Below are 5,456 nucleotides of genomic sequence, written 5' to 3'. Positions count from 1 at the left end.
CGACACACACACACATCATCGCGTCACAAAGCACATCATAGTGGGTGTCTTCCGGAGCTATGTTGATTATCTCAATGAGATCTTAGGCACAAATGTAAGATTGTGAGAGTAAGACCTCATACACATGCATATTTTAATATTGGTGTTTACACCCAAAAAGGTTGTTAAAGGTCCCACTGAAAAATTGGAGTTTAATTTGTTAGCAATAAGTAGTCAGACCCTTTGGCGTAGTACACATCTTCTCATGGGTTCGATAACTAAGTCGCTCCATGGGAAAAGGCACGAGAACCTTCTGCCATCCCAATCGGATCTCAAAGGGCTTCATAAACCCAGAGATCAAAGTGGACCCTTGATTTTTAATTTGGAATTGATGAATAAAACCTTGTTAGCTAAGTGATTTTAAAAATTGGAAATTGTATGTGGACTTTGGCAAGTATGTCCTGCTGAATAAATATGTTCCTGATGGGTGTATCTCTAGAGCAAAACCCAAATAGGAAGATTCACAATTTTGGGCTAGCATTCTCAAAGTCAAAGATATGTTTTATCAATTGCAAAAAAAGTTTGGGGGATGGTGGATCATAGTACAAGATTTTGGGAAGATGGTGGGTAGATGATAAACCAGTTTTGGTCATAATATCATGGTTGTTGAAGCCATACACAAAGGATGAGGTGGTTCCGATTCAATAGAACTCCTCATGGGGAGTCTCTAGATTTGGAATAGTTTAAAACATACTAGATGTGAAGATGTTGAAATGGTGTCAAATCTGAAGAGGTTGAAACTAGAATAGTTGAATGAGTAGTTTTAGTTTAACACATAGTAGATGTGAAGAGGTTGAAACCGGAAACTAGATTCTTAGCCTTCTATTTGGAGATGTATAAATGTTGACATATTTGAGGAAAAACTTATCAATGATCCTCGTAAAGCTGATTTGCTATTGGATTATTGGATGGTCTATTTTGCAGATAAAGGAGAAAAAAAATAGAATGGTGTCGATGTTCGGGGCAAAACTGTTCGAGCGGGTAGCAAATGAAGTCCATAGATCGTCACAAGGTTGTAGTAATGATGTTCCGAGAATAGGTGGCTAAGAATATGAAGTTTCCAAGACTGATGGTTTATCGCTTTGTTTCTCCACCGAAGAGAGGTTCCTGCACCGTCTGCCCTCTTTTAGTAGCCTTCTTGTTTTCGCTTGTCGTAGATCAGCTATTTGCTTTTTTTTAGGGAAGGCCATCATGGCTAGCTTTATTGATTGAAAATAAGGATTACATCGTCCACAAGGTTCGAAACGAGAAAGCCCGGAGGCTCATCCGTCCAACTAAGAGAAATCTTATTACAATAATTGTAGTTAGCTAGCACATGCGCTGCTTGGTTACAAGAACGTGGGCAGTACTGAAATTTGACCTTCCCGATCAACGAAGAGAGATCCACACACTCGGCAAAAATAGTTGCTGCTTCATCCCACCATCTAGCTTTGCCATCACATGATTCTATCACCGTTGTGGAGTCCGATTCTGCTTCAATCCGGGGGAAACCAAGTGAATTTGCAAAAGCAAATCCATCTCTCATCGCAAGGGCCTCGGTGGTAACCACATTAGCTGCATGGGGTATAAATTTACACTGCGCCACTAGGAATATTCCCTTCTCATCCCTAATCACAGCTGTTGTAGCACCTAAACCTTCATCAACAAAAAAGGCGGCATCAACATTTAGTTTGACAAACCTGGGTTCTGGTATCCTCTATTTTTCTACGGTAGTATTCATCATCTTCTCATTAGCCTGATGGTAATTATTTGCTATTGCCAATACGGACATCGGCCATTTAAAAGTAGGAGGAGGCGATCCATCATGAGTGAATTGCCGGCGGATCCACCATAGATACCAGCATCCCACCACAATGACTTGCTTGACATCCAAATTAGGTTTCAAAGGAGCCGGGCTAGGTCCACTGAGGAGTAAATGTTCCAGTATGATAGAACCCGAACGATTCACCGACCGGGCTTCGGCAATTGTTTCTGAGATGCCTAATCTGCTCCAGAGTTCCCTTGCGTGAATACAATCAAATAGCAAATGCTTAATATCCTCCGCACCATGATGACAGATTGGACATGCACCATTTGTACCTACATGTCTGTTAGTAAGGATGGATTTAAGAGGCAATATCCCGTGCAGCGCTCTCCAGCAAAAAATTTGGATTTTACGTGGGATGAAAAGCTTCCAAAGTACACTCCACACTACCGGTGTATTCGATCTGTTTGGATGTGTCGGTGCAGTTGCATGAGCCCCAAAAGTTCGAATCCACTAAATACAGTACGCTGTACGAACAGAAAAATTCCCTTTCCGATCAGGGTGCCATGCTATAAAGTCATCAAAAGAATTGTAGTTTAACGGGATTTGTAAGATCCTGTTAACATCTACCGGATTTAGGATCGACCGAAGCAAGTCTTCATCCCATGATCCGATGTTGGGGTCGATTGAACAGTGGAAAGAATAGAATGGCCTCTCAATGATACCACCTTCCTGTCCGGGCTAGCTGGGATCCACGGGTCCCTCCAAATGTTCACATGCTCTCCTGTCCCAATTCTCCATATGTATCCCAGCTTGAAGGTCTCTAATCCTTTCATGATACTTTGCCAAGTAAACGATGCTCCATTTTTTAAGCTAGCTTGGAGTAGACTCCCATTTGGGAAATATTTTTCTTTGAGCACTCTAGCACACAAAGATTCAGGACATGTGATCAACCTCCAGTATTGTTTTGATAGCATTGCCAAGTTGAAGGAGTATAAATCTCTAAATCCCATGCCCCCTTCACTCTTGGGGTAGCATAGTTTCCACCACGAAAACCAATGCATTTTATTATGTTCCTCATCATCACCCCACCAACACTGGGAAATTAAGTCCGTGATATCCTTACAAACACCTTTGGGTATACTGAAACAGACATGGCAAAGACCGGGATAGCCTGCGCTACTGCTTTTATGAGAATCTCTTTGCCACCAATAGATAATACCTTCTCCATCCATCCTTTCAGTCTTTCTTTAATTCTTTCAACAAAATGTTTGAAGCAGTCACTTCTGTCCGCCCCCACCATTGCTGGTAGCCCAAGATATTTATCAGACAATGCTTCAGTATCAATATGTAATTCCTGGCATATTTCAGCCCTTACCACCACAGAAGTGTTAGGACTGAAGAAAACACTTGACTTTGACAAACTCACCAACTGGCCCAAACTCTGGCAGTAGGTTTCCAGAACATGTTGTAAGGAAGCAGCATTTAAAATATCTGCTTTCATAAGAATTAGAGAATCGTCAGCAAATAAGAGGTGTGATACTGACGGTGCATTTCTGCACACTCTAACTCCTTCTATGCCACCAGCTTCTTCTTCATACTACAATAGACTAGATAGACCTTCCGCGCAGAGAAGGAATAGGTATGGGGAGAGAGGATCCCCTTGTCGTATACCCCTAGTAGGGGTAAACTTATATGTCTCCTGGGAATTGAATCTTACTTTGTAGGAAACAGAGCTAACACAAGCCATCATGAGTTCAATCCATTGACTATGAAAACCCAGATTAACTATTTGCTTGGTTGTGCTAGTTTGTTAAGTTTGGTTATCGTGTGGCTCTTTCATGTTGAGCTGGTCGGGTCTGGTTTTATTGGAATGTTGGTCTAGTTACGGCGGAGTTGAAGCCTGCATTTAGATGCGGGGTTTGAACCTCCTTTTCGAAAAAGAAAAAAAATGTGCGTAGCTCCTGTTTTGGATGTTGTTAATATGTTACTATGCAGTCAGCTTGGATCGCTCTGTTTTGATCCTTAGACTAGCCACAATGGGTAGTAACTTAGAGTAGTAACATGCCCATGTTACTACTCTATGTTACTACCTCTATAGTGGGGAGTAACATATGTGTGGTAACATGCAACACTTCATTTATTAAGCTATAGAATCATCTTGCCTCGATATGTGTGATGTTACTCATACTATTAGTAACTAGCTATGTTACCACATGTCTCTCTTTCTTCATTTATTGCTTGCCACATCATCTATTTTATCTAGATATGTGTGATGTTACTACCTGTGTTACTCCCACTGTGGGTAGTCTTAAGCTTAGTGCATGTTGCACTGATGGTAGTTTGTACTAGGGTTATGGTTTCTTTAATAGAAATAGAAGGGGTGGCCCCTCTTTTTAATAAAAAGGTGTGTACATGATTGAGATGGATAAACTTTATCCAAATATAAAATAATTAGGGAAAGGAACTTTTTGAGTCTTGGAGTTAGTTGTGGAATCGCCTGGCTAAGGAATGAAGGATGATTGATCAAATACAGTTTATGCTGAAGAGAAATCTAGTACCTTTCTCAAATCTGAACATCGACGTGTCTGTGGGATTACCTCGGTTTGTTTGTTGCGGTGAAGTCGGAGCTGCGGCAGCAGGGCCCTGTGGCAACGATGACAGGCAGCAGGTGGTCCGTTCAGTGGTCTTCCATGGCGCCAGCCTGGCTTAGTTCTTCTTTGGATCTCTCCTTCAGAGTCTGAGCTGCGCCGCCCTCGACGCAGGTGGCTGACTTCTGGCATGGATCTTCATGTGTTTCCGTACGACCTATGCGGTGAGAGTTGGGTCGGTGTTCGTCCACAGTGAAGTCGGAGTCGCTTGCTCAGTGATTAGGGATGGCGATGACGCCTACTAGGGGAGAAGTGACGACGATGACGCCCGTGTGTTCGCTCGGTGAGGCACTCTTTGTAAAGGTGTGTGTGAGACGTTTGTGTGTGCCGCTCAGCAGTTTGTGACGGTTTTCACCCGGTTCTCCGTTAATTAACCAGGCATTCTCTTCTGCTTAATTAATGGATGAGGCAAATCTTTTGCCTCCGTTTCAAAAAAAATAAAATAAAAATAAAATCTGAACATAGACGATTCATTTGCTGAAGCGGACGGGACCGGAGCTGCAGGTATGATCCTGCGAAATCATCACGGCGCTGTGATCTTTGCCTCCTGCCAATTCCTGCCGAGGTGCTCGAGTGTGCTTGAAGCTGAGATCGCATCATGTATGGAGGGTGTATCCAGAAAAACGAGACCACTCGAAACCTGAGCTCTCTCAGCAATTTAGGCCTCTCGACCGTTGGATCAAGTTGCTTGATCGGATCTGGGCTGTCGGATCGACCCCTGTAACGACCTCGTCCGTCGGATAAAAAAAGTAACTGCTGGAATGAATAGTTACTCCCGTTTCGTGCCACCTCTCGTAAATAGTCTGCCCCGCCGGGGGCATTTTCGTCATTTCACTCGCACGGGGTATAAAAGGGCCAGCTCCCGTGGTGAGCCCTGACCGTCTCCTCTCCCGCTCGCGCCTCCTCCTCCTCCCCACCCGCGTTTCCCTCTCCTCCTTCCCCGCCGCCGCCCGGCCTCCTCCCCACCCGCGCCTCCCTCTCCTCCTTCCCCGCCGCCGCCCGGCCTCCTCCCCACCCGCGCC

Source organism: Triticum dicoccoides, chromosome 2B, assembly GCF_002162155.2.
Source record: "Triticum dicoccoides isolate Atlit2015 ecotype Zavitan chromosome 2B, WEW_v2.0, whole genome shotgun sequence".
Taxonomy (NCBI): domain Eukaryota; kingdom Viridiplantae; phylum Streptophyta; class Magnoliopsida; order Poales; family Poaceae; genus Triticum; species Triticum dicoccoides.
Note: the sequence above shows the minus strand (reverse complement) of the source record.